Genomic DNA, 10,276 nt, shown 5'->3' with positions numbered 1-10,276 from the left:
GTGTATGTGCACTTCGGTGTAAGGTAAGCTCCTTTTCCACTTCTTTTCAATGTTGTGCACAGTCAGATGGTGTTGCCATGCAGTCTGGACTTTAAAGTCACAGGATTACAATTAAAATAAACCTCATTTCTTTATGGTTCCCATCATTAGACACTTCATAGCAACACAAAAATAGGACAAAATAGTGACTCTACGCAGAAGTAAGGACACAAACTCAAACACCCTAAGAACCTGGAGTAGCAGGCACACATGTTGTCTAAAATTTCTCCCCATTAGTCAATTGACAATCTTTATATCACTTGGCATAATTTGTGAACATAAGTTGGTGAACTAGAGGAGTAGTTTCAGAACAGGCAAACTGGAAATAGAATTTGGAGATTTTTGAAAACACTATGAACTTTGTGGACACATTAGTTTGAGAATTCCAATAGGATTTAAGTCTAAATCCTCTTCTCTAAGGACTAGCTTTCATAATGTTGCAAAATACAGTGGAAGCTGTGGACAGGAGAATGCCATGATACCTATAAATTACAAATCCTGCAAGGTTCACTGAAAGATGTAATAGTGGTACATTTAGTGGTAACCAGCAATTGTCTAACTGGAGTTAAAGCAAACTGAACAGGAGGGAAATCATGCCTGGTACTTCTGGTTCTTTTCCTGTTTGAGTTCTTAGCCTCATTTCCTTCAACAACGAAGGACGATATGGAAGTGTAAGCCAAACCAACACTTTTGTCCCTAACTTGCTGCATTAGTAACCCTAAGACATGGATTTTAGATGAGAACCTACAACTACCACTTTCCTAAACCAATATAATTTTTAACGATATTCTAAAAGCTTATTTTTATATTCACAAATAAGTGTAGTTTTCACCCTGCATCAAAGAATCTTTTTTATCTTTTTTTTTATGGGATACAGAGACCATTAAGGGAGCCCCAACTACTTACATGCAGAAGAAAACTGCCTGTGGGTTGCCCAGCCCAAATGATACACCTACAACACAACTCCTATGCCTAAGACTCAGGAAACACAACAGAAGAGTTAACAGATTCTAAGTCTTAGAGGACCAAGGCAACAGCTGCAAGATTGTGTTTTCTAGATATGACAAGGAAGCTAGATGCATGAAATTGCAACGATGTGGTTGTTTAAACAAGACCTCAACAATGACAACAGGTGATATTCTAATGTTGATGATGGAAAGTCTCCAGGAGTCCCACCTCCAGATGAATAACTGCAAACAATTGAAGACAGCCCTGAGAGTGTGCAAGTTAGTTCTCTCAAGGGATGACTTCCATAATTGCTTGTTCAATACTGAGTGGTCATTCCTAAAACATATACATTGCAAGTAGTAGTAAATGGGTCCAACAACTACAATAACTTTTAAAAATGGGCTGCTGGGCAGTGGTGGCACACGGCTTTAATCCCAGCACTTGGGAGGCAGAGGCAGGAAGATTTCTGAGTTCGAGGCCAGCCTGGTCTACAGAGTGAGTTCCAGGACAGCCAGGGCTACAGAGAAACCCTGTCTTAAAAAAAAAAAAAAAAGAAAGAAAGAAAGAAAGAAAGAAAGAAAGAAAAAAGAAAGAAAAATGGGCAATAAATTTGCAATGGGAGTGGGGGCATGGAAGAGTTTGGATGAAGGAGATAGAAGGAAATTATATAATTATTTCTTTATTAAAAATAAATAAATTTTAATTTTTCAAGGCTGGATGCACATGTGAGAGAGTAGAACTCTTGTCATTCTACAAATCCTTCTCATCTTCCAGACCCTGAAGATCTTAATTTTTGGAATTATCCTTATTGAGGGCATAGTCAAAGTGCAGACTGAATTTCAGAACAGAGGTCAAATGTAGGTTTCAGAAAAACTCATAAAGTTAACACTTGTAATGGAAACAGCCATTCATGTTTGCCCCATAGGTTAAAGTTTCTTGGTCATATTGCCTGATTCAATCAGAATTCACTCTCCATTTTCTCCTCATCTCAGGGATTCTTCCCACTCCATTGCTCATAGGCTCTTTAGGACTTATGTTCACTATACTGTCTGCACAACTTCATACATTATCAAATGTGTGCCAAATACTCCTGGCAGTGTGATGGGGCAGATTTTATCAGAGCATCACAGAAGGGAGATTTCTTCTGTTACAATCAGTCTTTAGAAGATGAAAATACATTCTCTGAATAATGAGTTCAGCCATTAAATGTAGGATTTTTCTGGGGCCTCAGTAAAGGCACATTTTCTATGGGTTTTATTCTTTGTTATGCTAATGGGACATCTATAGGAAGTAGAGTTCCATAATCCCAATGCCATTTGCAGGGTGGTTATGTAAGGACTTCAGTTACAGCAGCACAATCTGATGATGCAATAGCTGGCCATTTCCCTTGCTCTCATCAGTTCAATTGTGGCTTGTGTGTCAGGAGCACCTTTTTAAAATTCTCTCTTAGGTGAAGACACAAAATAGAATGGAGAAATTCATTTAACAGCTTGCAGAAAAGACCGAAAAGTTCTATTATTATGCTGTGGTCTTGAGGAAATTTGCTTCAGAGCGGGGTGGGACATTGATTTCCTCTGAAATATCCTAAGGTAGGAAAATGAGTTTCAAAATCAAAGCCCCTCCCACTTCATGTCATCTCTAGGCACCACTAGCAGATACGTTTCTGGATCAAAGCTCATACTCTTTGTGTCATCACTAGTCATCCATTAGCAGTTTGGATACAGTGTTTATAAATTCTCTGTGTCTAACTTTGATGAGAATAAAGTCTCTTTCCCTATTATTCTCTTTGTTTCTCAACATTTCTTGCCTTTTCCTTCTTCATATTTCTCCTTTTCTATTCCAATAATTTCAACGATTGCTTTGTTTATTGTTTGTTTCCCTCTCTCATGTTTATTTTTCTTTTGTGTCACATTCCCTTTCTACTTGTGAAATAATTTACAGAGCATTCCAGGGCCATCATCTCCTTAAAGGCATTATTTTATTTTACAAACTGTTCAAAGCATTAGGTCTTTCTGACTTCATGGCCTTAAATCTTTCTCCATATTTCAGTTTTTCTTCCTTCAGCTCCCCTTTCTCCACTGTCTTTCTCCTTTAGCAATCTCTCCTGCACCATGATGATGACTAATATTCAAGGAAATGTGATGGTTTTCTTGAACCTGTTCCTTTGTATTTCATTCTAGAGTTCCTTAGAGAAAAAAAGTGTAGATCTGTAGATGAAAGTGACTGGTGCTAGAGGGTCTTCCCATATGTTTAGATTCTGGATATAAGTCACACTCACTGTGGCTTTTCTGTTTTGTTTTTTGTTTGTTTGTTTGTTTTTGTTTTGTTTTTACATGGTATGGAAATGGTGTTTCTACTCTCAGGAGTGCAAAGAAAGTTTTGTGGGGCAGCTTGCACATTTACTTTAGGGAGGCTGTTTACAGGTGAGCAAGCTCAGGCAGGCTAGCTCCAAGGTACAAATCTTATGAAGAAGACATTCCTAGCATACTCCCCAGACAAGAAAAACCTGCAGAATTGTAAAGAGAACTCTTGTGAATAATTGTATTACTTATAAACCCATTTCCCTTTAAATAAATATTTGGAAGAACTAAAAAGAAAAACTTTTCCTTTTTGGTATAATTTTTCTATGAAGTTTCTGTTCATAAATTTCACTTCTTTTGTTCTCAGTTTTACAGTGTTTTTATTAAGCAAAAATTTTTTTCTTATGAAAATAAATTTATTCCTAGCTTTTATCAGATACGTTAATGTCTTAGTTACTTTCTAATGCTGTGATAAAACACCATGACTAATGTTACTTTTCAAAAAGCTTTTAATTTAGGGGTTATAGTTTTAAAGGATTTAGATTCCATGGCCCATCATGGGGCTCAGGGGCATGGAAATGGGCAAGTAGTAATGAAGAAATTGAGTAGTAGCTGAGAAGTCACATCTAGAGTAAACCACAGGCAGAGAAGGGGAGACAATGGGGATTGTATACATCTTTTGAAACTCTAAACTTGCCCCCAGTAACATACCTTTTCCAACAAGGCCATACCACCTAATGTTTCTCAAACAGTGCAATCAACTGGGGACCAAGTATTCAAACACATGACTTCATGGCCTTAAATCTTTCTCCATATGAAACACATGAGTATGCAAATATCAAGGAGTGATGTCAGACTCTTACATCATATCTCACGCTTTATTGCATGCTAATAAGGAAGATGAACTATGTCTCCAGTCTTGAGACCCACTTACATGATATAGTTGTATATGTATTTACTTCTTCATCACTTTTTAAAATTAATTTTATTACGCATACATATAGATTTTTATATAATTATCAAAGACTGGAGCTAGAAGTGGAGAAGAAATGGAGAGAAAAGTCTACACTTAAAGAACTTTTTATAGAGACGTTTTGGCTACCTACTAGAAGAAGAAATGAAAAAATCTTGGTATAAACTATACTCAGGAATGTTTGGGCTTAAAGAATTGCTAGACATTAAAGGAACAGTGAAAGAAGCAGGCAATTTCACTATCTCTTTCTGTGTGCATGATGTAGAGTTAAGCATGTGTTTAATTTTGGTGTTTGGGCGGGAAGTTGAGAAACACCTACTTAGCTTTGGCAGAATGACTGCACTAAATAAACATTTTCCAGACTCTTCATATCAAAAGCTTGCAAGCTCACTGCTATGTGAGACCAGAAAGGCATGTTTCAGCAACTCCTAAATATAAATCATTGAAATCTGAATGGAAGACCCAAAACAACAGCAACAAAATCTCAAGCAAATGTTTTGTTTTTAGTATGTGCTTTAGAAAAATTAGTTGCAAGCATTTCATTTATACTTTAAGAAAAACTGGAAATATTTATATACATGGAACAGAGGTTGGTACAATAAAGCCTGCTAAGGAAACCTGGCCTATTTTTAGGAATAGGATCTTACTAGAACATAGACATGTTCACTTATTTCCATATTGTCAATGGGTACTTTGAGGCTATAATAGATGTGTTTAGTAATTTTGATGCAGAACAGGTAGACCACAAAGCTAAACATTTACTATTAGATATTTTATAGAAAATGTTTTTCCATTTTTCTGATATAAGGTGAGGTCAATGATTGCATAAATATACAACACTTCAGACATGCACGATATCGATGGTACTATCTTTTCTCCCTTTGATTTATAAGTTTGAGTGTAAGCTTTAGATATGTTTAGGCAGGAGTGGGTATCTAGAAATCCACTATCGTAAGATCTGGGGAATATCTTTGGGTGATTCAATCTGAGGAAGATATAATTACAAGAAGAAAATGTTTTTATCAGTAAGAATATGCGTTTCTGAGTACAGCCTTGCCTCAGTCATTTGGGTTGTTTTATAATTTCACCTCCATCAAATATACTCTCTTTAGACAGAAGTACCAATCACTGGAACTTGGTGGAGGTTGGAGTATGAGAAAAGAAGAAGAATCCACAGAATAACATCAGAGGTGGAAGAAACCGGCAGATCTTGATGGTTCATTACTATTACTCTAATGCAATTTCTCCAAAGTTTCTGAGATGTACCCCCTCCCCTCCAAACAAACAAACAAACAAACAAACCTAACCACATGTTGTAGGATGAAAATAAACTGAAATATTTTAAAACTTGTTTTAAAGTATCTGATGGAATTAAAAGAATTTGAAATCAGAACTGCTTTTAAGACAGTTGAACAATGAGCAAATTTATCTCTAATTGGTTGGTTCTTCTTTATACCTTTGGTGGTACATTTATTCTTATATAAAAGTGCTAGGTCCCAGAAGCAAGTACTTCTCTCTGAAAGTTTGTAGTGAATCAGTTAAAAAACCCCTTCACCTTACTATATATACTTTGAGATCAAATCCCTAAATTTCTATCGTTACAAAAGACCATTTGCTAAGAAAATATAGCAAAACCAAAACACAATTGTGTTGTAAACTCGGTGTGCAATGCCTGGAACTCACACATGATCTTCTGGGCTCCAGAAGCCTAGGGATTTTACCCCAACAGAGATTATGCCTTCCCCAATAATGGTCTCTTCAGGGACTGCAATTCTGCCACACCATGCTAAGGCTAAATTTTTCTCTCCATAATCTTTTCAAATCCTGGGACCTCCATTACAACTGAGACTTCACCTTTATGAGTGGCCACCGGGTCCAAATTTAGGGATTCTAATTCTGCCTCATTCTAACGCTGCCAAGCTGTTGCTGTTCTTCATTCTGCCTTCACTCCCGAGGTTTGTACTGCAACAGAAGCTGACCTTAACCAGTGGCCTTTCTTTGCTTCCCATAATGTGAAGACTCAGCTGCTCTCCGTGACCCCTATCCCTGTAGCTGCTTCCAAAACAAGTAAAAATATGTAGGAAACATTTATATATTTACCAAGTTGGGCTCCCAGCTTGAGCTGCAGCTTTCACCTTCTCTGCCACACCTTTTTTTCCCATAGGAAATACTTTGCAGGAGATTTTGCCTCAGTGATATTAATCTCTTATTGTTTATAGCTAGTTTTTCAGCCTCAGATAACCAAATATTGATTGTCCCTGTAAACCGAAGGTTTCACTTCAATGGTTCTGGTTTCTTGTTAATCATAGCTGATTATTCAGCCTTATAGAACCAGAAACCACATATTTATAGTTCAAACAATTGTACAAATCATCCTGATAGAGACTTATCAAGAGGGGCAAGTCAATAATCTGCATTCTTCCATCACTGATAACTGCGTCAGTTCCCAATTCCTGTCTCCAGCTTCTTGCCATGAGGTCCTGCCCTGATTTCTTTGCATGATGGTCTACAAGCTGTGAGGTAAAACAAACCATTTCATCTCCAAGTTGATTTTCATCATGGTATTTTGTTACACCAATAGGAATCCTAAATAAGATACTTTCTTGTTTAACCTTGGACCAGTTACCTAAAGCACCGTCCAAAGTATTCTGCCCTACCCCATATCAGTCATTAATCAAGAAAATGCTCCACAGACTTGCCTACATGCCTAGCTCATGAATGGATTTTCTTAGTTGATGTTCCTTCCCAGATAACTGTAACTTGTATCAAGCTTTAAAACAGTTAACCTGTGTAGCAGCACTGTGCACGGCAGGACAGGTGCCCAGATGAGCCTTGTATGCTTCCAGCTTACTTTCTCCTCTTTCTACCTTTTACCTCTACTTTAACTATAATTGTATTTGTTCGATTTGGGGTTTTGTAGGGGTCCCATCCTGATGTTTGGGCTTTACCAATCCTAAACCATAGAGATCATTTCAGTTCTCTACCAGCCATCAGATATTACTCAGATAAATTCACTATGAATGAAACATCTTGGTGACCCCACATTCTCCTTTCCTTGTAAAAATAATTAAGTCTGTACCAAATGCCAAATTTAGAAATTCTCTAAAAACGTCATTCCAAAAATACAGTCTAAAACCATAGGGTCAGGTGCAATTTACTATAAAGGGAAAAACTTGTACTCCACCAAGACCTGCTAAATCAAAATTTTTAGGTGGACCCAGTAGTCTGCCTTTTCTTATGCTCTGCCCCCGACCAAGTGATGCTGAAGCCTGCTTAGTCTCAAGCACTTATCACTGGTCAGTTCAGAATCCAGCTGTAAGCATTTTCTTTATAAGAAATGAGACTCTATTTCCTGACCATTTTTGGTTCATCAGAACAGAGACTATGGTGGTTCACCTATATTTTCAAAGAGTAATCTAAATACATACTCCAGTGGGAGGATCATCATTTGAAAAGAGAAGAGAGTGATTACAGTAGAGCTGTTGACAAACTTATTATGATTGATGCTTATGGATTGTTCAGTACTGAATTACTGCCTAGTCAAAGTAATTCAAGAAAAGCCTATTCATTGGAACAGATGGAAACCAAGTGATCTAAGGATTTAAAAGCCACTGTGGCAGGAAACCTTCAAGTCAGGCATGCTAATGAAATATGATATTGGCATGACTGCATAGCTCTTACAAACCCATGGAGAGGGAAGCTACTGCAACTCAGCAGGCTGAGAAAAATTGGTGGCACAGGGCAGAAAAGGGGAGGAGGACATTTGCATTAGGCAATTTACAAGCTGGGGAGCCAGCATTCCAGACAGCAACAAATCTGTAGTCAGGTTGTGAAAACAATATCCATACAAATATTTCTCAAGATGATAAATTTCTTATTTCACACACATGTGGCAAACAACTCATCAGCCTCATTCTCTCGGAATATGGGAAGCAATGGCATCCTTCAATAAGAATCCCGGCAGTGCCAGGAATACTAATATGCATTAGAAATACCAGCAGCCAAGTGTTTGCTTTCTGGAAGTATAATTATACACAGAAGGGTGACCAGCTGTTCAGTTTCTCCCAGAGGATGTAGGCTTAAGTGGGAATACCAGAGTTGTATGTAGTGTAAGAAGATCCTATCTAGCAGGAAAGTCTCCAGATACAGTCACTAGAGTGCATTACCATAGGAAGCTGACAAATGCCCTTCCCAAAGGACTGTCTGCTGGGGTAGTACCCACTTCTCCCAAGGCACTTCACACACCTCTCAGAGAATTCCCAGTATATGTTCAAGCACCATCCAGCAAAGCAGTTTCTAGCCATAGATTGGCAAGCTTTGCAGACTTGGAGGGTAAGGCAAACAGCCTGCTGGATTAAATCATCCTCCTAAGGCCCCTCCCGGGACTTCCTGACAATCTAACTTAGAGTGTGCAGCCAGGCTTCCTTGGATGGTTAAATAAGAGATGCTCCAGTTGATGGAGTTCATTTGACTTCTTTTACTACCAAGTTTTGGTCATTTCGTTCCTTTGTAAGACTGACACCAAGTTCTAATGATGGATGGAAGCTGGAGGAAAAACTCATGTTAGTTCTACTATGGGCTGACAGCTCTGCTCCAGGAAGCAGGCTTCTAAAACCCAGTGGGCCCAGTACACACTTTGCAAACTGCAAAGGGGGAATGCCATTTAATTAGGTTTCCTCCCAAAAGATAGGATAGATGAAGACAAGATTGATAGGCAAAACTTCTGTTATTTTTCTCGCTTTCTACCCATCCACGAAGTAGTATCTTCCATTTATTGAGAATCTGCTCTGTGCTAAGGACTCAAGTACATTTTGCTAATATAACTAGTAAATCAAAGATCCCAGATGTGAACTTGAATATGCCCAAATTCAAAAGAGTTCTGAGAGTTTTATTATTTTCTTCCTATTCTTGATTTTTTTTTTAAAGTTTAATTCTATCATGGCTGGAAAACATACTTTGCATCATTTTCTTTTAAACTACTAAGTTTGTTTTATGACCAAGAATATAGTTTGTCCTGGAAAATGTTGATTCACATTAGAAAGAAGTTATTTGATTTTAAAATTATTTTTCTTTATATTTTAAATTTTTATATTTAAATTTGTATTTTTATAACATACTCAAAAATATATCTTAGCTATTAGCTGGAACATAAGAATAAATGTTGCTTAGATCAACATTACTATGGGGTTATTTTGTTTCTCTATTTTTTTATAAATATCGTTTCTACCTGTTTATAATTGAAAGAGGGACTAAAGACTCCAACTATAATTTCTTCTATTATTTCTTTTTAAAACATTTCAAGGATTTATTTATTTGTTTATTTGTTTGTTTGCTTTTTGCCTGAATGGCTGTATGTAACTGTGGGCAGGAGCCTGAGAAATACACAAGTGGGTAACAGATTGTATCTAAAAGGTTGGATTTATAGGCAGCTGTGGCCTCATGGATGCTGGGAACTGGGCGTGGTTACTCTAAAAGAGTAGGAAGCACACTTGACCACTAAACTATTTCTTCAACCCTCTTACTATATTCATCATCTTCTCCTCATTTTAGAACTTTTATTTGCTGCTAGGTATACAATTTCCTTCCTCTGAATTCTCTTGTACCTGACTTTTACCAGCAGTATGACACTCTTACCATTTATGTATGGATAGAGGATCATCACACTCTCTTCTCTTTAGTGCATCCAGAGCTCACTGTTTCAAAATAGGCTATTTTTAGATCTTCTGTAAACAGTTGGATCTTGGTTTTAGCAATTGTTTCAATCTATGCCTTTTAATTGGTAATTTTAGACTGTTGTGTTTTGTGTAATTGTCTATATTTCAATTTAGACTTACAGTTCTATTTTTGGATTTTCTTTATTATTTTTTCTATTCTGATTTTCATTCTTTTTTTCTCCTTTGCGTATTCATTTTCACTTTCTATTTAGTTTGGGTTTCCATGTTTTATGTAGGCGATGAATGGGAGTGCAAATGATGATAAACCACTCTGAGTTTGAGAATGCTATTCACATCTGAAG

Source organism: Mus musculus, chromosome 13 (genome assembly GCF_000001635.26).
Source record: "Mus musculus strain C57BL/6J chromosome 13, GRCm38.p6 C57BL/6J".
Classification (NCBI taxonomy): Eukaryota; Metazoa; Chordata; class Mammalia; order Rodentia; family Muridae; genus Mus; species Mus musculus.
This window is presented reverse-complemented; position numbering follows the sequence as displayed.